Here is a 23,948-nt window from a genome sequence, read left to right on the forward strand (position 1 = left end):
ATTTGCCAGTGTATTCTAAAAGCAATTAGTCACAAATTGTTTCAGTTTAGCACCGTGGACCAATGACACAAACCTTTTCCAAACACGGTGAAGGTGATGCAGTAAGTGGCTTTTGTTGGGCCCTGTTTGCATTGTTTCTTGAGCGTTGGTGATGTTTGCTTTGTTTCTGGTAGGGTGGTGATGGCAGCCCACACCTGTGTGACCTGATGCCCAGTGTGTACATGCCGATTCTGAGAAATTTACTGGTTTACTCATCACAATCGCTTGGGATTAACACAAAAATTTCCACACTCACTCTGCAAGCAGACAGTGACCTCTGACCCAAGATCTGCCACACTGTGCGGCTTAGCGACACAGCGCCATGCCATGTGATGGGTAGTAAGAACGGATCTGGTCGCTGTGGCGCCCGTGTGGAGATAATGCCTCATTTTACCTATGTCTTGCACATTGTTGTCATCACCACCTAAGATCAGTTCTTCTTTACAGTGTGATCCACCCAAGTAAACAGAGCATCAAGATGCTTCACAACGCTCATTTAACATTTGCATTGCTCAAGTTCTTCAAGTGCATGTGCTGATTTGGCTGTAGGTGATGTTAGGGTGGAATGGTGTGTGGTGCACGGTGCAGAAAGCTTGTAACCGGATATAATCTTAGAAATTGTTTATTTTTTTATGTGACATATTAAATCATTATTAAATTTATAGGACATAGCAGTATGTTGCTGCTTTTTTTTTTGCATTCAGATTCTTGGAAAATGAATGGACAGACCTATATAATGGTCCAAGAACTTTGCAACAGAAATTCAAAATAGAAAGACATCCCCAGTTAAAAAGTCCTGGAGTGTCAATAATTGTTTTTATTTATTTATTAATTTTTTTGGCAACTTATAAGGAGCACAGTTGTATTTTCAGTTTACCCTGCTCTATAGTCAATTTATAAATATGAGTAAATGAAAATATTTACTTGTTATTTTTTAAATGAGTAAATAAAAATATTTACTTGTTATTTTTCAAATGACTAAATAAAATTATTTGGTTGTTATTTTTTATGAGCATGTAATTTTTAAAGTATAAACTCTGAATTTAAGAACAAAAATAACTAAATATTTTGCAACTTCAATACTGCTTCTTTAATTTAACATGTTAAAGTTAAAGATTGTTTTGTTTAATAACAACGCTAGAACACATTGTTAAAATGTTAATTAGTTAAAGGTTAATTAATATGTTTAAACACTAAGGTACAGCTTTGTATCACATAACTCCATTTATTCAACAATTACATCATACAAAACTTGTCAAATAACAGATCTCCCACACATTTCAAACAGAATTATATCTAAAACATTTCATGCAACAATTGGTCGATAACTTGTTTGAGTCTGGCAGAGATAATGTTCCTGACAATCTAAATTATGATTATACAGCGAAGTTTTGCTTGAGAAGTGAAATTAAAAAGAAAAGCCAGCCACTGTGGAATGCATACTTCCTTGCCAGACATTGCCTGGCCTAATGATAATTGTACGTAGACTGCTTCTCATACGATGGTTTCACTTAATCCGACGACCCTACCAAGCCAAGCTTATTATTTTTGAAATTCATATGCGACTAATTTGCTGAAAAGAAAAATGTTCAAACGGCTTTTAGCGTTGACTTCCTGTACGAAGGAGTTTCCTGGTTGTCTTAAATGGAAGTAATCGTCATCTTTATGATTCTCAATGCAACTTAACAATCGGCTTCTCTCAGCAAGAAGGAAAATGCTTGAGTAAATTAGCTCCAATTGCTTTGACCTGAAGAACAATTTCACAGGCACTCACGTCTGATTGAAACTTGGTAAAGATGTAATAAGCAGAGTTCTCCTTAATGAAGGGGCACTGTTCGTTAATGTTAAAACAAGAAACTCGTGTAATCAGGCTTTCGTTTGATACAACACTTTTAGTCGGGTAAAAACCCTTAAATTACATCAGATTATTTTTTATTATTATTATATTGTGTACGTAAAAAAGGTGAATTGTAGATTTCACTCAAGAAAAATAAAATATTGTTGAATGAAATAAAAAATTAAACAAAGAATGTTTTAGGTTTTTAAAAAAGTATTATACAAAAATATAAAACAGAAGTAAAATAAGCTGACATATATACATTAGTAAATACATTTCTTATTTCAACTGTAAAATTACAACAAAGAAAAAACATTTACTATAACCCAAACAGATACATTGATGGAACTTTGTTTTAGCCAGAATATAGTCTCTTTTTTTTTTCTACTTTAATTTTAATATTTAGTTTGTTCCTAAAATTAAAATAAAAGCTAAATACTGACAAACCTACTACTAATATTGAAATAAAAGTTAAATACTGACAAACCTACTACTAATATTGAAATAAATGCTAAATACTGACAAACCTACTACTAATATTGAAATAAAAGCTAAATACTGACAAACCTACTACTAATATTAAAATAAAAGCTAAATACTGACAAACCTACTACTAATATTAAAATAAAAGCTAAATACTGACAAACCTACCACTAATATTGAAATAAAAGCTAAATACTGACAAACCTACCACTAATATTGAAATAAAAGCTAAATACTGACAAACCTACCACTAATATTGAAATAAAAGCTAAATACTGACAAACCTACTACTAAAATGGAGGTTTTTTTTAAAGGGACAGACCCTAGTTTCAACCCGTGAAAACTAACACTTAGTTTACTTAAAGGGACAGACCCTAGTTTAAACCCGTGAAAACTAACACTTAGTTTAGTTAATCTACAAACCTGTAACACATTTCGATAAAGTTACAATTGAGTGAAACATGAGTGTGACTTTGAAATGGTGAAACACCCTCTAAAAATAGCCTAAAACTCGACTCCATTACAGTAACTTCTCAGACACGCATGTGTTTTTAAAAATATGAGAAATCTATTTTGTGATATTTGAAACACCAGGATGACCAAAATCACTTCAAATGTATGAAAATTGATCCACTAAACCATAAAATCTAAGTAAAGTATCATTTCAGTTACAAAAAAACTGCCTATAATAGTAAAAAATAAGCGTTAGTGTTTAAAAACTAGGGTATGTCCCTTTAAAACAAATTTATTTTTTATTTTTTATAGAAAATGAATATTGTGGTGTATTGACTTTATACTACATCACATTAATAAATTAGTCCATGTAATCTAATATTAATATTATCTAGTCATCCGAAAACTGCAAGAACGATCATTTCATTCAGGGGTTGCTTACACACGTTTTGTTTCATGTAAACTATGTTTCATTTGCACATCCAGTTTAGGATACATGTGTATTACACAAAATCAAATGGGTTATGCAAATTTTTCATTTTCAGTGGTATTTTATTATTACAAATATATCATCGTAAAAACAATTCTGGATTCGGCACTTCTACATGTGTCATGGGCGTAGGAAGGTGCTAAAAAGGGGGGCGTGCACACACACACACATATATATAAATACATGTATAAATATATAAAAACCATCACTGCTGCTACAAAGTGGGGGGCACAAGCCTCCTCCCCCCCCACCCCACTTCCTACGTCAATGTATGTGCATGCGTGAGTGCGTGTGTATGTGTGCGTGCGTGCATGATGTCTGGTTGATCAAGTCTGTAATTTTTATCTTTTTACAATTTATTACAGCTCAGGTTTTCTTTTAACATTTGTAAAAGCAAAATGACCATGCCGAACAGAAGACAATGAGTACAGAAATGAAAAATGTGGCTTATCTAAAGTGATAGTGGCCGATCATAAGGGAGGTAAGTTATGGAGCAACCAAGACTTGCAGGCAGTACCATAAATGACTGAAGAGGTGATAAGGTCATTATGGGGTCCCAGACTCCCAGCTCCTGACTGGCTCTTGTACTTACACAATGATCAACAATGTAACACAATGATGTACAGTGTAACACAATGATGTATAACATGGGGATCAAAGAGGGTCAAAACCAAAGTGTGGATTCCTTTTAACTGTGAGGGCTACTGGCTTTGTGAAGAAACAAAAGCGCTTTTCAGAGGCAAGTACAATGCTTTTATGGCAAGTCCATAAACAAAGTTTATATGTTAAGTTATCGGGCTAGATAAACCATGCCTTGTCTTGCTATCAGCTGCAGAATGGTCCCGCTGATTCCAGAGGGCTGCCGGTGTGATTCCGTCTGGAAGAGCCATTATGGGCCGGAACAACAGTGGGTGACATATGGGCATGTAATAACCTCCACAAACACCCAGGCACACTAGGATAGCCAAAACAAAATCCCATCAAATAATGTTCTACTTAGAAGTGGTGGCAATCGTGTGTTTGGATAAACATTCTGTGAATTATTAAGGCACAGGGTTCCTTGTGAAATCAGGGGTAGAATGTAGCTCAGTGGTAAAAGTTATAGTTTGTTTTGTTTAACGACACAACTAGAGTACATTGATTTAGTAATCATCAGCTGCTGGATGTCAAACATTTAGTAATTTTGACATATAGTCTTAGAGAGGAAACAATTTTCTATTAGTAGCAGGGGATCCTTTATATGCACCTTCCCACAGACAGGACAGCACATACCACAGTGCCGTAGGAAGGTGCAAAAAAGTAGGGGGGCACACTTTTATATTTACACAATTTTATACTATTATAAAGCCAATATAAAGCAAAATATCTGAAAAGTGGGGGGCACATACTCCAGTGAGTTTCATGTCTTTTGACAAAATGTCACAATAACCAGATATTAGACACCAAACAACCATAATTTAAAATGAGCTGAGGTATTGATTTTTCTTTGGACATCAGAAAAAGCTGACTGCTAAAACGCACATTAAATATTACAACCTCTATTTTTTAAGGGATCTAAAATAGCCAGAATGATTTTTAAATTCCTGGATTTCCCCCAGTTATTTTGATCACAAATAATAATACTTTTACATCTCTTTTGCCTATACATATGCATTATTTTACACCTACTGTGAAACTTCTTTGTTTCAAGTTTCAACATGCTATTAAAAATTAAGATTCAATTTTCTAAGAGTTATATCCCTTTGTATATAATACTGCATTGCATTGCACAAAAACTTTACAAATGTTTGATTTTTCATCATATATCATAAGTGGATGCATTAGGCTATATGAAGCATAACCAAACTTCCTTTTGAAGGATTTGAACCATATACTTTTAGGGCAAATGTCCTTTCAATGTAATACTATATTGATATGCTGCACTTAGTGTTCACAGAGACAAATATACTACTCAAAAGAATTTAAGGGTCAAAAATTTATAACCAAATAAGTTTCAGAGTGTATTAGATTGATGATGTAAACTACACCAAAAATTTAATTTATTTTTCCATATTTACAAAAACCCACAAATAAACGTCACTGTATACAAGAAAGTCACATGACATGCTGTCAAAGTTGAAGGTTGTCAAACATGGATTTTACACATTAGAACATTCGTTTAATAGTGTGTAAATCCACCCCTGGTGCGAATACACTCGACACATCGTTGCCTCATGCTGTTGATCAGACGTCTGAAGAACTCTTGGGGAATGGCCTGCCACTCTGCCATAAGAAGTTGACCCAGATCATGAAGGTTGGCCGGAGGGGCATGGTTATCCCGAACTCTCCTGCCTAATTCGTCCCAGGCGTTCTCTATAGGGGCCAAGTCAGGCGAATATGCTGGCCAATCCATCCTGGCGATACCTTGTTGTCTGAGAAAGTCCGTTACCACCCTGGCGCGGTGGGGTCTGGCATTGTCATCCTGCAGAACTGCCCCGCCGCCAATCTGCTGAAGGCCTGGGAGAACCAACGGCCGGATAATCTCATTCAGATAGCGGATTCCATTCAGATTGCCATCCACCACATAGAGGGGGGTCCTGTGGTGGATAGAGATGCCGCCCCACACCATGACGCTGCCACCACCGAACCGGTGACGTTGTCTAACGTTAACGTCAGCGAAGCGCTCCCCAGGATGTCTGTAGACACGAACCCGACCGTCGTTGAACTGGAGACTAAACCTGGACTCATCAGTGAACGTCACTTGACCCCACTGAACACGTTGCCACCGCAGATGAAGCGTGCACCAGTGACGTCTGGCCGTTCTGTGACGTGGTAGGAGTGGTTGTCGAACAGCCTGGCGACGGCAGTGTAGATTATTGGCTCTCAGACAATTGCGTATGGTTTGATCAGACACTCGAGTTCCAGTCGCAGTCCGCAGATTGTCACGTAATCGGCGTGCAGTGGTTGTGCGTTGACGTAGAGCCATATTGGTGATGTAGTGGTCCTCTCTATTTGTAGTGCTTCGGGGTCTTCCCGAACGTGGACGATTTCGAACAGAATTCGTTGCTTGGTACCGTTGCCACAGTCGGCCAACGACACTCTGACTGACACCAAGTCTCAGAGCAACATTTCTTTGCGTATTGCCATCCTGAAGCCAAGCAATAGCCCTTCCTCGATCTTCGATAGTCAGTTGAAGTCGTACCATTGTCGAATTTGGAGTGTGCACCGTACACGAACGCAAGCTCCAATTATACGGAAATTCAGCATTGGGAACATGGAATACACGTGCAAAGCGTGCAAATGAAGCGCTTTGTGAAAAAGCAAGTTATGGGCACTTAGCAGACCTTTCGCTTTCGCCCTAATTTACGTGCAAATGTAACCATGTTTTCGCCATTAGAACTAGTCGACAGTGTCAATGACAGTGGATTTTAATTCATTTATGGGTTGCTTAGACCCACTTTCGTCAAAATGGAACAATACCATGCGTGACATTATGGTCTAGCTAATATAATTGACATTCAGAAAATAATGTCGAAAATATCGTCTGACCCTTAAATTCTTTTGAGTAGTATATATAGAACATATCTGGAAAACCTGAATAGAGTTCTAGTTATTCTGAAGTTTGCAAATCTGAATGACAAAACCAGAAACATTTTGGGTTGTTTTTTAAATCTCAGAACGTGATGTAACAGGTTGACAGTCCATGTCAGTTTAAAGTAGCGAAACCAACATGCATGAACTATTGTGTCCTGACACATCCAGTTTTAAATATCTTTTGACCTGAAAGTATTTTTTATAAGCTTACATCATCAAGAGATAAACACAAGTGTCATTTTAATTATTTGTAACATTTTATTGAAATGAACATGCCCATTATTCTCCAACTTAGCCAAATCTGTTAGTCACTTCAGTTCGTCTATATGATTAACAAAACTTATTCAACTCATTACATAGGTTCGAATAATTTTAAACATATAAAATGTTTAGCTGCAACTGATGTAGGTAGCATTAAGTGCCACCTATGATACAAAGTAATATTGTGGTTATCTCCCCTGACTACACATTACAATGGCAGCATTTTTTAAATTTTCTTCTTTTTTTTGGTGTGTGTTGTTTTATTAGTCTTATAACAATTTACAGGTAACACTAGTATCTCACCTATAAAAAGTTATCTCCCATAAATTTTACCATTTTTATTAACTTTTATAAAGGTAGCCAAGAAAAGCATGTAAATAAGCAACATAATGTTAATAATATGCTGATATTACGACAATGCGAGAAATAATTGATATGAAAAAAGTCTGAAGGGGACACAAATGAGAATATGAAAAACAGAGAAGATTTAACTGCACCTGAGGACAAAGAAGAATATTGACCACTGGAAATGAATTTAATGAAATAAAAAACAGCACCACTGACTCTAGTATTAATAAAGACAGAGGAAGGCGACGTTTGTTGAAGGACATCTCAGCTCATTGTTATAAAGTCACCGAAGCTATTTCCCAAAGTACTCGCTGTTCCTCTGTCACATAAAATGCATTTGGTGTAATACTACCGGCAGGATGACTAGACACATAGGCTCAGATTTATGAAGCCCGTTTTTCTTAAATGCAGGTGTTTAAGCATTGTAAATGTATGTAGTTACATACGTGTAAGTTATAAACAGGCTTCGTAAATTTGGCCAATATTGTTTAAAATAAATAAAAATTATGCCCGAGATTTAATGGGAGAATAACATTTTACACTGCCAAATAACCAGGTCAGTGATATTAATCAGTGACTCTTGGTGTTAGATGTTCAGCATATTGCAAAAGGAAGGAAGGAAATGTTTTATTTAATGATGCACTCAACACATTTTATTTATGGTTATATGGCATGGCGTCAGACATATGGTTAAGGACCACACAAATATTGAGAGAGGAAACCTGCTGTCACCACTTCATGGGCTACTCTTTTCGATTAGCAGCAAGGGATCTTTTATATGTACCATCCCACAGACAGGATTGTACATACCACAGCCTTTGTTACACCAGTTATAGAGCACTGGCTGGAACGAGAAATAACCCAATGGGTCCAGCGAATGCTTTACTACTGGGATACGTCTCACCCCTATTGCAAAAGTGACTTGTAAGTTAAAGTTTGTTTTGTTTAATGATACAACTAAGGCACATTGATTTATTAATCATTGGCTATTGGATTTCAAACGTTTGGTAATCTTTGAAAACAAAGTCTTAAGAGGACACCCACTACATTTTTCCATTAGCAGCAAGGAATCTTTTATATGCATTTTTGTCCATAGCCAAGACACCACATACTACAATCTTTGATATACTAATCATGGTGCTGGTTGGGAATATCTGTAAGGAGCACACATGGACACTGTGTCTGTAGATGAAGAAGAAAATCACTGGTCCATTCACTTATTCATTTATTCCTCGAGTCTTGCTATATACTATGGATACAAAGGCACATACATGTATCATGAACATGAAAGTGCATGCCAATCTTTTAGGGCGTTATCTCACTTTTCCACAATTTGACATATTTTCATTCAAACAAAAAACCCTCACCATAAAAAAACCCTCACCATAAACACCCACATGTTTCTACTAGTCACAGCCTAGTCAGGTCCTAATGCCATTAAATAACCATTTTAAATAATGTTTATCAAGTTATCAAAACACAAGACATCTTGACCTCTAAAAAATGAATGAACATATTGCTCAGCAATCATTTACTCAATTGAGGATGTATTTTTAAATTTTGTTTTGGTTGTGCTGGGGCATCATTAAATATTAGTTTGTTTGTTCATTCATTCATTCATTCATTCATTCATTCATTCATTCATTCACTCATTCATTCACTCACTCACTAATTTGTAACGAGTTACATAAAATCAAATGGGTTACCCCAAAATGTTGTAACATTAGCCATAGATGTGTTATCCAAATGTCCCATTGTCAGGGGTCTGTAATCTATCGTCTACATCACTGTCACTATTTAAGTTTCTTAATGCATGCATTTAACACACCAACTATGTAGCACTGGCCAGAACAAGATTAAAACCTTAACAAACATCAAAACCTCATTTCAGCTGAGTCACAGCTGGTAACTTAATTTGTCCTCTGAGGGTGGTTGAACCCTCAACCTGTGGGAGCTGAAGAGGACACTCTATAATAAAGCTGTTTTTGTTACAGGACCACAGTGAATAGGCACTCGACTATGCTGGGAATGTGTTGTTGAGACAATATGGTGTTGAATGGGCAGATCCTCATCACAAAGATTATTATGCCCAGCACTAAAATATGATGGATTCCACAAACCGGCATCAATGTTATCAGAGCGGCAGCAGGGAGCAGTTCTTTCATCTTCACAAAACATTATCAAGTTGAAAAAGATGGTGCTAAGCAATGCACGTGGGGACACCATTACACTTGAGGAGTTGCTTATTGAAGTTAACTTGAGGCGAGGATTTGATGGCAATCTATGGCCCATTAACTTAGCCAGCTTTGCCAGATACAGATTATGGTACTTAGTGAAAACAGGTACAATGATGGGAACAATCACCATCTGAGAACAACACATACATACATATATAATGAGTATGTATCAGTCAGAAATATTAGTTTATACACACACAAGTAACATAGAACATATATATGTAATGAGTATATATCAGAAATATTAGTTTATACACACACAAGTAACATAGAACATATATATGTAATGAGTATATATCAGAAATATTAGTTTATACACACACAAGTAACATAGAACATATATATGTAATGAGTATATATCAGAAATATTAGTTTATACACACACAAGTAACTGAACATATATATTAACAAGTATGTATCAGCTAGAAATATTAGTTTATACATACAGAAGTAACAGAACAGACATATAAAAGTGCATATAGTTTAAGAAAGAGTAATAGTGAAATTATGATACTGAGGTAGTGAAAGAAAATACAACATCCAAGACAATTTTTTTTACAATAAATATATGTTTACAATGAAAGATTGCAATCAAGAATATTTAGACAAATGATGCAAGTGGGAATAATTTTCCTTTTTTTATTTTCTAACTCCATTTTTGAATATGTCTGTCTTTCTTTTAAAATTAGTATTATACTGTTGCAAATAAAGCAATAAAACCTTTATTTCAGTAGTACCGGTATTCAATATTTCAGTAGTACCGGTATTCAATATTTCAGTAGTACCGGTATTCAATATTTCAGTAGTACCGGTATTCAATATTTCAGTAGTACCGGTATTCAATATTTCAGTAGTACCGGTATTCAATATTTTACTGTAAAATTTAATCACATTCTCAACAGAAAAAGAGAAAACAAAAAATATTTGTAAATTGTAATTTTGTTGTAATATCATGAAAGAAATGTAATCATAGAAAACATTGCTTATGAGACTTTACAGAAGTTATTTTAATATTTGGTTTATAAAACATAAGACACTGGTAATTAAATTACATGTAATAATAATAAATATGTGATATATAATTTTCATATTGTCAGTGTGCATTTTAAATCATTTATATATATATGTATAGAAATGTTTTTAAAATAACAATTTTATAAATATCAAACAAATAAATATATAAAAAAAGTGTAGAAGAGATAAATAAATAATTTAAAATGGTTATTAAATTAATATGGCAAGTCATACTACAACTGATAACAGACAGGAGAGAGAACTCTAAGTTTGGCCCAGGACAGACTAATAACATAATAATAGGTTAAACTAATTAATCTTACAAACCTGTAGATTATGAAGAATATCCATGTTTTTGTCTCAAGTTCTTCAATATCAAACAAATCTCCAATTGTAGAAATATGAACACCACAAACTGGTAAAACTTTTTCTTTTTTTTAAACAGTCACACCACCACAAAATAACATCCAAAATAAATATCAAAATTATGTCACAGCCATTCAAACAAATAAAAATTTTAATTAAAAAATTTCTGTTGTAAAACTATTGTACTAGCCGGGACTGAGTGTTTGCAGTGGTGGTTGATAGCTGCAGGTAGAAGCTGATCATGAGAGTGGTATTAGTGACTCGTTACAATGACAGCTGGGGTGGTCCTACAAGAGGTCAGAGATCCGAAGACATACCCGTTATACAAACAGGTGATATCTCGTCACAGGTATGCCAAACAATGACATATAAACTAAGCACTCTCCACTGTCTCAGCAACTGCAGGTATCTTGGTGGATCACTCCACATTGGATGGGCGTCTGTCTGGCCTGTTCAGCCAGTTTGGGCTTTTTTGTCTTGTTTCAGCAGATGACTAAAACATCAAAGTTCAAGTCACAGGACTGTTTACTGATATATGGTACAGCTGAACCTGTTATAAACAGAACCTGAGAAACAACATCCTGTATACAGAGGACACTTCAGAAATATTCATTTAATATATAAATACAGGTATATACCAGTATATAATGGGCCACTGTTTGTAAAGATAACATATCGTACAAATCTTGGGTGGTCATTTGACAAACAAGGATTTAATTAATGATCCACATCCCAGCACATCAAACAAACAAATGTGACTCCTTGTCAAGAAATGGGCGGTGTGTAGCCTAGTGGTATAGCACTCGCCTGACTCGATGCACAGTTCATTTAGGATTGATCCCAGTCGGTCGGCCCATTGGGCTATTTCTCGTTCCAGCCAGTGCTCCACAACTAGTGTAACAAACGCCATGGTATGTACTATCCTGTCTGTGGGATGGTGCATATAAAAGATCTCTTGCTGCTAATACAGAAGAGTAGCCCATGGGATGGCAGTAGGTTGGTTTCTCTGCAGTTATCTGTGTGGTCCTTAACCCATATAGCCGTAATTAAAATGTGCTGAGTGCATCATTAAATAAACCATTTGTTCCTTAACCCATATAGCCATAATTAAAATGTGCCGAGTGCATCATTAAATAAGCCATTTCTTCTCTGTATCCGTGTCTAGAAAGGCAGGATGTAACTCAGAGGTACAGCACTCCTTCGAGGTGCAGTGCATTGTATGACTGATTCCTATCAGTGGACTCATTAGTTATTTCCTTTGGTTAACAATACCACTAGAGCACAATGATTTATTAATCAGGGAATATTGGCTATCAAACATTTGGTAATTATAATAAATAGTCTTCCTAGAAAACCTGCTATATATTTTTATTTATTAGCACCATGGGATCTTTTATATGTACTTTCACCAGACAGGATAGCACATACCACAGCCTTTGACATACCAGTCGTGGGACACTGGTTATGAGGGGAAAACCCACTCAGAGAATAGGTGCTTCATTCAATCCTATAACCTCGGGTGAGCACTCTATAGACTAATATAAATAGTGCCATATAAGTTTGTTCTGTTTAACGACACCACTAGAGCACATTGATTTATTAATCATCGGGTATTGGATGTCAGACATTTAGTCATTTTCAGTCTTAAGAGAGGAAACCTGCTACATTGTCATCAGTAGCAAGTGATCTTTTATATGCATCATCCCAGACAGGATAGCACATACCACAGCCTTTGATATACTAATTGTGGAGCACTGGCTAGAATGAAAAATAGTCAAATGGGCCCACCGACAGGGATTGATCCTAGACTGACTGCACATCAGGCAAACACTTTATCACTGGCCTACATCCTCACTCTCCAGTGTTACAATAAAACGACACCCATCAAGTAACCACAGTTTTGGGGATGGAGTAAAAAAAAGCCTTGTCTGTTGAACAAAGTTGAATAATACTGCATTAATACACAGTACAGGCCATGTCTGCTTGAGACTAATTAAACTTAAAAACCTCAGTTTAAACTTAATATTTTTGGCTCTACAATAGTCCAAGCTATGTTATCTTTCAACAAAAAATGTTCCTCAAAAATGAAGCAGGTTACTTTCACCGCTTGAAATCATGGAATGAGTCACAGAGCAAATGCTTCTGGCATGCAATTGAAAATATTGAATTGATTTAGCACTTTCTTGCATCTTATTGCAGAAACTTGGACAGTACAAAGAAATATCAAACATTTGGTGGAATTAATTGGCGGCTGCATGTCAAGATGGTCACACCGCAGAGTGCCGAGATCATCAGGCAACTACTCCTGTTGCTCAACTGCCCTCAAGGCTGGTAGGTTCTGAGTTCATATCCCAGTAATGGCTCCAACTCAGAATAAGTTTTCACAGCTCAATGGTGTAACTCATATTATAAAACATCTATGTAGTAATACAGTATTGTTTGATCTGTACCAAAATGAGTTTTCACAGCTCAATGGTGTAACTCATATTATAAAACATCTATGTAGTAATACAGTATTGTTTGATCTGTACTAAAATGAGTTTTCACAGTTCAATGGCCGAACTACAATCATATAAAACATGTATGTAATACAGTATTGTACGATCTGTACCTGTATTTGATGTGCTATCTGCTTTGTTAATATCTATTTGAATATGTCATACAACAGGACTCGAACACAATTTTTGGTCTCCCACACTAATTTGTAAAAGAACTGCAATTGGTGAAAGAGCCTACCGACTGCAATTGGTGAAAGAGCCTACCGACTGCAATTGGTGAAAGAGCCTACCGACTGCAATTGGTGAAAGAGCCTACCGACTGCAATTTTGAGCCTGCCTATGGCAATTTTAAAATGAAAGATACAAATAAACATGACTGAAAGGTTATTTAGCTGTATGTAGACATATTTCAAATATGCAAATGTTAAATATAGGCAGATACTATACACCAGATATATACATTTTGCCACTGTTGAGGAGCATTAATGATCCACATCCAGAATATGCTCTCTACCTACGGAAATTTATATATTAATATATCAACAGCGGCCGTCAGTACCATCGTTAAGTTCGATGTGTACAACAGACGTGTTTCAAAGCATATCATGATACAGCATACAGGGGTGTGAGGGATATCACTACCATAGCCTGTATTGTGATTATCATCAAAATAGTGCTTATTTTAATTGGAGACAAATTGCTTGCTCCTTAGACGAAGGCATTTAAGAAATACTTTATTTCATTTGTACTTATTATTGTGCTTATATCCAATTAAGGTTCAAGCATGCTGTCCTGGGCACACACCTCAGTTATCTGGGCTGTCTGTCCAGGACAGAGGGTTAATGGTTAGTCAGTGGTTAGTGAGAGAGAAGTCAGTATAGTGGCTAGAGTGGGAGCCGGTACCAGCATGTAAACCCAGTACCTACCAGCCTTAAGTCTGATGGCTTAACCACGACACCACCCAGGCTGGTGTAACTATTGAACTAAAATGCTTTATAAAAAGAAACAGTTCAGCTCAATAAGTTCAATACAATGATCTTATCAGCTTGACTCAGTCTTTAAAGACTATCTGAATCATCCATGACATGTAGGACTAACATGACACAAACTGACTTTGATGGGTCAGTGGTTAGATTGTCAGTGAACATGGATCCAATATTTTTACAAGGGGTGTCTATATGCAACTACTTCAATGGAAGTTGTATGTATATATATTAGTGATGAACATACTCTAAAATAAGTTTTGTCATAAGGATTGGGTCCAGACCCCCTTGACACACCCTCCCTCGCGACCCATGCATGATCCGGCATAAAGCTGGATAGTACAGAGTTCATAAAGAGAGTTTTGAATAACTCAGCCAAGAGAAAAACATAACTGCACCAACTTTACTCTCACTAACCATTAACCACTGTCCAGATAGTCTGGATGTGTGGCCAGGACAGTATGCTTGAACCTTAAGTTAATATAAAAAAGAAAACAAATTGAAAACCAATATAAAACCTAATTTTATATAACTTATTAGGTTGGACTACATACTTTTACTCAAAATGGATTAACCCTATACTAAAACAATATGTAAATTTCAAAAAGAAACTACACTTCTTAAATGAACAGTGTTTAAAAAGCAACATGCCGTTCTCTATGCAACCTATTAGAATTTGATTAAGTTAATACTGAAAGCAGTGTGTGGCATGCTGCATGTTTTCTGCTACAGAGTGTGATATGGATTGACCAAATCCAAACCAAAGCCTGTAGTATTGGAACAAGAATCAATAGGACCTCCTCGGGTCTCCTAGTAACAATGGGTTCCAAATCTTTTTATACAGAAGCAAGTTTGTGAATTTAACTCACTGTGACTGGGGCCTATAATTATAAAACTTTTGAGTGGACAACGGTCTTAGCGGCTTAGTGCCGAGTACACTAACAAGATGTACCAGCCACCATTGGAGAGGACTTCACCAGAGTTAAAGTTTGTTTTGTTTAGCCACACCACTAGAGCACATTGATTTATTCATCATAGGCTATTGCATGTTCAAACATTTGGAAATTTTGCCATTTAGTCCTAGAGAGGAAACCTGTTACACTTTTCCATTTGTAGCAAGGAATCTTTTATATGCACAATCCCACACACAGGATAGCACATACCTCGGCTTTTGATATGCCAGTCATGGTGCACTGACTGAAATGAGAAACAGCCCAATGGGTCCACCGACGAGGATCGATCTCAGATTGACCACGCATTAGGGGAGCACTTTACTACTGGGCTACATTTTGCCCATAGACTCGACAACATTAGCATTAATAATATACATTGTGTATTCTTATCTTACCACTTTGTTTATTGATACATATAGCTAGGTCCATGAACTTCTAGGGCTGCTATGTATTGGGTTCAAAATAATTATTAGTTTGTGTTATTAACTTTAGTTTTGTTCCATTTCACTTAAAATGTATTTTGAGAAACATGAGTAACCAGAAACACATTCAATTTGTCAAAACGTGATAATTTGAACAGAAAGTCTTAAGTAATATGACTTTAATAGTACTGGTAAAGGTGGGACATAGCCCAGTAGTAAAGCATTTGCTTGATGCGCAGTCAGTCTGGGATCGATCCCCGTCGGTGGGCCCACTGGGCTATTTCTCATTCCAGCCAGTACTCCACAAATGGTCTAACAAAGGCCATGGTATGTACTATCCTGTCTGTGGGATGGTGCATATAAAAGATCCCTTGCTGCTAATCGAAAAAAGTAGTCCATGAAGTGGCAACAGCGGGTTTCTTCTCTCAATATCTGTGTGGTCCTTAACCATTTGTCCAACGCCATATAACCATAAATAAAATGTGTTGAGTGCATCGTTAAATAAAACATTTCCTTCCTTAATAGTACTGGTAAGAAAGCTAGCTGAACTATTTTACACTGCTTAATAACTATAGGACCATGCAGTGCCTACAAAATTACACCAAATCTACTAAATGTCCTGTAGATCATCCGGCTTGAATACAGGAAATGTTTCTCATTGTTCATCTTCTGAGATGGAAAAACTCCACAACCTGGCACACAATAAGATGACATCAAAGTGGAATGTTTTAGAACCACTGTGTCCTGAAGGTTTCCTACATCTAGAGATTCGTTCTCCCGTAACAATAAACTATTTATATAAAAATTATGTCTGTGTATATTGTATACTGCTGTGGAGCTTCTTAATTAACAGCACACAGAGATCAGACCCATCTGTTGTTGTCCGTAACAATGATAGAAGATTGATTTGTCTTGTTCAACAATGAAGCTTCAGTTGGAAGTATGGCAATGTTTCACCATCTTGCTGCTGTCATGCAATATATTTATATATCTCACACCCCTGGCAACCCACCTACTGCCCAACAGAATCCTTTGTGCTGTAGTTGTTAAGCGATTGGCCTTATAAGGCTGGTAGGTGATGGATTTACATCCCAGTAACATATCTAACCTAAAGTTACTTATAGTGACTCAACTTTTCTCATTATTCACTAACAAGTAACTATTTCTCATTCCAGCCAGTGCATCATGACAGTGCATACAAGGCTGTGGTATGTGCTATCCTGCCTGAGGGATGATGCATATAAAAGATCCCTTGCTACTATGAAAAAATGTGGGTATCTAAAACTGTATGTCAAAATTACCAAATGTTTGACATCCAATGGCCAATGTTTAATAAATCAGTGGTGTCATTACAGAAAACAAACTTTAACTGTGCTCTGATCCCAACTCAAACAAGCACTCAAACACTAAGCTGAAAACTGCACCATGCAACAGTTAAAATTTTAGAGACTGTGTGAGAGAAAGAGAGACAGGCACCGGCATCCCAAAGAAGGCCCTCTGTCTCTCGAAGACGAGCAGGATCAATAGAGATTGGGAAGGATCACAGTAACAATGGCTTTGATTCGGAACACTGGAATGGGGAGGACATGCGCCTTGTCTTCCGATGAATACACAATCAACAAACCGAGTCAACACAATGCAATTTAATTGACTCATCAGCCATGCTATTATCTGAAATTACAATCAATACCCAAATGACATTCCAATACACACATCTCGTCCACCAAATAGATAGGCTATTGTTTGCGAGGCAATTAGCAGCGCTGATTTATTGCGTTTGTGTACCAAGGTTGGAGACTGTGAAAAATGCAATTATTGAGCGAACCCTGCTCTGATGGAGACAATCCCCCAAGCTGAAGTGAATCATACAAACCACTGACATAAATGTTTTGCATGCGAGGCCAGTGATTGAAAATTTTTACAACTTTTTTCTTTCGCCACTGTCTTTTGTGGGCTCGTTGAGAGATGATGTGCATTTCATGTCCATTCATCACAGCGATGATCTTAATCGAGCTAACTAAAATATTGACGCCATCAGGAGATTTCCAAACACATAATGATCAACAACGGGAGAAATATGTTACAGGTCATTTTTCTCGGCTGTTGAATTACACAATTCACTAAACTCCAATCTCGGCGGCTGCCTCATAAATATACACACTTTTTGGCTGTCAATTTGTTTTTTTAGAAAAACCTTTCTCCATGGGTGCTGATCTCAGTTGTGCTAATATATACAGTGCAATAATCTTTAAATGTTTTTTACTTTATTTTAATGAAAGTATTTTAAAATATGTACACATGTAATATTGATGAATATAACTAAACAGCCTCAAATTTGATTCTCACAGATATACAAGTAGAGTTGAAATTGTTTTGAATTGCAGAAATGAGAAAAGACATAAACCTTTCATAACCAACTTATATCTTATCCATTCATTATATAAAAACAATGACACCCTTTCATGACAGAACCAATATCTCACCCTTTCATGACAAAACTGATATTTCACTCTTTTGATAATAGAACTGATAACTTGCTCTTTCATAATAAAACTGCTATCCCATCTATTCATGAAAAAACCCAAAACAGTATCTTTTCATGAAACAATGAACATATTATTTGTCTGTATACATAAATTAAACCTCATCTTTTCATGATAGAAATATAGAAATATATAAATGTTTATAGAAATGTTATTTCCCATTTTTGTGACAGAACTACATGTTTTGCTTTTTAATGAAAAACAATATAAGACACCATGTAAAACTGATACTTTATACAGTGTCAAGCCATTTATATCTATATAAAACAATACTGATTTGGTTCACATTTCTGGGACAGGCCACATTGGGAGGGATGGGATGGGATGTATCTCGGTGCAGGAACACTAAGCCCTGAAGGAAGTGTGATGGAACTATCAACCATAGTGGACTCATCCGATTTATCCAGTGACAACCAGTATGATTGGTATATTGAAAACCATGGCATGTGCTGTTGTGTGTATGGGAAAATGCAAATAAGAGAGATCTTGCTGCTAGGTTGTATGAGTAGCCAATACTGTTGTAGTAGATTTTCATTGTAGACCAAAGACCAAAATAACCCCAAATATATTAGTCACCCCGGGCTCAACCTAAAACCAGCACTGATAGCATCTGCTGTTGCTGTACCAGCCTCGGTGGTGTCGTGGTTAGGCCATCGGTCTACAGGCTGGTAGGTACTGGGTTTGGATCCCAGTCAAGGCATGGGATTTTTAATCCAGATACCAACTCCAAACCCTGAGTGAGTGCTCTGCAAGGCTCAATGGGTAGGTTTAAACCACTTGCACTGACCAGTGATCCATAACTGGTTCAACAAAGGCCATGGTTTGTGCTATCCTGCCTGTGGGAAGCGCAAATAAAAGATCCCTTGCTAAAGACATTTTGGTTTTTATATTTGCTATAAAGGTTACTGGTATAAAACTGATGTTGGCCGACTCAAAATTGGCATAGCTGAGCATTTTGCCTATGGCAAAAACATTTCAAAATTGCTCTAATAAATTCTTAAATTTGAAACTGCATGGTCACCAAATGGCAACAAAAAAAAGAAATGATAATAAAAAATAAAAAATAAATAAATTCTGAGGTATTGTTAAACAAATATTCCTTCCTTTTCCTCTACACATCTGGTAAGCTTGGGTACAAATGCTATAAATAGTATCGGTGATTGAAAAAATATCTTATTGACCTATCTTATTATTAGTATGAGATGACTGGAATGGATAACCCTCTTTACCGCCATCACAATAGCTGGTGTCAATAAATCAACACGCTGTCAGGTATTGTATTTATTAGCCAATAACTGAAGTCTCGTCACTGCCTGAAGATGACAAGCGACAGACACGGCACAGCGAAGGCAGCAGCCACCATGCATACACTCTACTCTGACTGGTGTTTAGCCGGTGTTATCAGGTAGAAGACGTCAATCAGATGTACCAACGGGCTTAAATAATAACCAGCACTCACCAGATATCATCAATCTGTTATTTATTATCATAAACCGTGCATGGCTATATGCATAAAGATGTTTAATTCATTATGTAAAATATTAATCAGTCTGTACATTGTTGTTTGTTTTTGGTTTGGATTTGTTTGTTTTTTGTTGTTGTCTGGGGTTTGTTAGTTGTTATTATTGTTTGTTTTGGGGGGTTTTGGGGGGGTTGGGGGCTTGGTGGTTGTTTTTGTTACTGTTTTGTAGAAGAGGGTTTGTGTAAAAAAATATACATCATGGTTTAAACATGTATTTATAGAATTTATAAATGCTTTTACACAGTCAAAATGAAACATCTGCAAGGTGAAATTGTTAGTTAAAATTTCCAGAAAAAAAGGGAATTGTAAAAATATTTATAAGCAAACTCTGCTCTGTTCATTAGCAACATTAAGACAATAGTAAAATTGTAAATAATAAACATTAACTTCTTATCTTGGCCATGTGTTTGTGTACACTAATCAACTATTCTCAGATATTCTCAGAAAGATCTAATTTCAGAATTTTAAAAACACTGTACAAAGTATATCGGCAAATTGATTATTTGTCTTCAGATTTTATGTGTAAGTGAATATAAATATCAATCCATGAATTTGTTTTTGTTTTTGTTTGTTTTGTTTTTTGTTTTGTTTGTTTTGTTTGTTGTTTTTTGTATGTTTTTTGGGTGGGTTTGTTTGTTTTGTTTGTTTTTAGGGGGTTTTGGGGGTGGGGTTTTTTAGGGGATTTGTTTGGGTGTGTGTTGTGTTTTTGCTAGTTTTGTTTTTTGTTGGGTTGGTGTTTAATGTTGTTATTACAAAAAACAATTTCACTTTTGTAATTTTCCTGCAGCTGACAGAACACAATGAGTGTAACAAATCACCAACAGTGACCGTGACCTTGCTCTCTGAACCCCTATCAAGAATCTGTGTGCCAGCGGTGATTGATCTGTTATTATTAGGTACAGGACATCACCAAGCATGCTCCCGGTCTGTACACACTGCAAACTTCATAATGTCTTCTGATGGCCCATTCTTATTCTGGTAATACAGTCCCACACATTTCCAAGCTGATTTATATATACCATACACTCTCATTTTCAACTGGCGCTTTAGTAAAGACAAACCTGTGTTTAACAGATACAAAATGTTAGTACTGAACAGTGACTTTAGGAGACTGTAGATGACTCAATACAGGTCAGTTTGTTGAACATCTTACTTGGTTTAATGTTCACTACATGTTGAAATAATACAGTCAAACCACTCGTTAATTTACATTCGTCTCTCCAATTGAAGTCCTCTATATAAAAGATCAGTTGTTCTATAAAAAGCCAGTTTTTCTGGATAGATGCTTAATACAAGTCAATTTTCAACTGCACTAAATGGTCATCAATGCAAATGCACACACCTATTCATGCAAGTATACAAATACACACACCTATTCATGCAAGTATACAAATACAAGTCAAGGTTTTACTCTAGATTAATAATGTTCCACTGTACTCTGTGATTACTAATGCACATGTACACACACATTCATGCAAGTACCCATACATATTCTGACATGCATACTCATAAGCACGTTTTCTTCCCCATTTTCAAAAATATACTTATGTAAGAAATATACCCATAATTATGTTGAACTGTTTCTAAGGAGTTCAAGTGGATTCTTTTAGAATGTGCCAATATATTATACTGAAAACATATTGCTGAAACCATCATTTTAAAAGAAACACCTCATCATTTCATTAGGAAAATACTAGCTAGCATCCTCAGGAAAAGAAAGCCAAGCTAAATACAGGTACAACGTTCATTAATGAACCAAATGGTCTGAAACTCTCTCCTTATTTCATAGTTACATTCCTCTCTCCCTTGTTTTATTTTTGATACCTTTCTGTACACCCCTGTGTCATATCCCATAGCCTTTCTCCAGTGTTTTATTTTTGATACCTTTCTGTACACCCCTGTGTCATATCCCATAGCCTTTCTCCAGTGTTTTATTTTTGATATCTTTCTGTACACCCCTGTGTCATATCCCATAGCCTTTCTCCAGTGTTTTATTTTTGATACCTTTCTGTACACCCCTGTGTCATATCCCATAGCCTTTCTCCAGTGTTTTATTTTTGATACCTTTCTGTACACCCCTGTGTCATATCCCATAGCCTTTCTCCAGTGTTTTATTTTTGATACCTTTCTGTACACCCCTGTGTCATATCCCATAGCCTTTCTCCAGTGTTTTATTTTTGATATCTTTCTGTACACCCCTGTGTCATATCCCATAGCCTTTCTCCAGTGTTTTATTTTTGATATCTTTCTGTACACCCCTGTGTCATATCCCATAGCCTTTCTCCAGTGTTTTATTTTTGATATCTTTCTCTACTCTCCAGTGCTATATTCCATACAACATATTCCTTTCTCCAGTATTTTGTGTTAGATACCTTTCTCTACACCTCTGTGCTGTATTCCATACCACATATATTAATTTCTCCAGTGTTTTTCTTGTGCTACCTTTCCAAACAATGACCGATCATCCAGCTCCCAATCAAGCTTATTAAGTACAGGGAACCACAAACCCTGTTGCAGCTTATCTTTGAGTTGATAAGCTTATCGTGCCCAGTAAACAAAAGCAACAAAATGTAACTTTCTCCGTGCCACCGACCAGACCCACAGAGTCTCTGACATCAATTGTTGCTCATTAAGTTTTGTATATCTTGGTCCGTGGCCAAGCATCAGTGCCTGTCATCTTTTTTACCTCACTGTGATAATACTTGGGTCAGACTTCCCATTTGAAGGGGGCGGGGCCTAGCTCAATAGTCATGCACTCGTCGGATGCACGATTGGTCTTGGATCGATCCCCATCAGTGGGCTCATTGGGCTATTTGTCATTCCAGTTGGTGAATCATGCCCGGGATATCAAAGACCATGGTATGTGCTGTCCTGTTTGTGCATATAAACAATCTCTTGCTGCTAATGAGAAAATGTAGCAGGTTTCCTCTGAAGACTATGAGTCAAATTATCAAATGTTTGACATCCTACAGCCAATCATTACTACATCAATATGCTCTGGTGGTGGTGTTAAAACAAACTTTAATGTTAAAGGGACATTCTTTAGTTTGCTGCAATTTTTAAGATGTTATCGACTAACCAAGACTTTTTAACAATTGTAATTAAATATCAAATATATTTTTCTGCATAAAATATTAGTGGATGTATATTAAACGTGTTTCTGATTGTTCTAATATTTGTACTAAGTTAAATTTCATGTTATTTCCTAAAATATTATATTTTTCATACATACGAAATTATTTGAAGACAAAATCCAGTTTGGGCTTCTTAGAAATATTAAGACGACCAGAAACACATTGAATATACAGACACTGATATTCTAAACAAGAAAATATATTTATTATGTAAGTTTAATTGTAGAAATATTTTATTAGTCGGAAACATTTTACAATGGAGCAAACTCAGAAATGTCCCTTTAACATTTCCCATGTGGAGCGATCTCACTCCAGTCAGAGTAGCTCAGGGGTAGAGCAGTGTCTCGGGTCTAGGGTTCTCCAGACCAAGGACCACAGTTAGCATGCTGAGACACGCCAGAACTTGTTGTTAAACATCTAATCCATTTCATTCTTTTATGCATTTATTTTATTAACCTAAAAACTCCTCAGTAATGTTCTGAGGTGTTGATATCTATTCTGTGTTCTTCTAACTAATAAATATCAACAGTTGTAAGTTTTTATTAATAATTGCCAGAGAATTAATGAAGTTTCTAGCCAATAATGAACATTAATCCCTTCAAAGCCATTTGGTTTGTGTAATCATTTGCAATAGAATGTGATGTTATTATAGATACTGAGTGAATATGCAACAAGTCTATTATTTGAAGTACAAATTGTACATAAACACCCAACCTATCCTTTATGTAGGATTGGTCCCATAACCTGTCACATCTGAGTGCACATGAAGCTGAAATTCCACTTCCATTTAAG

Source organism: Gigantopelta aegis, chromosome 9 (genome assembly GCF_016097555.1).
Source record: "Gigantopelta aegis isolate Gae_Host chromosome 9, Gae_host_genome, whole genome shotgun sequence".
Classification (NCBI taxonomy): Eukaryota; Metazoa; Mollusca; class Gastropoda; order Neomphalida; family Peltospiridae; genus Gigantopelta; species Gigantopelta aegis.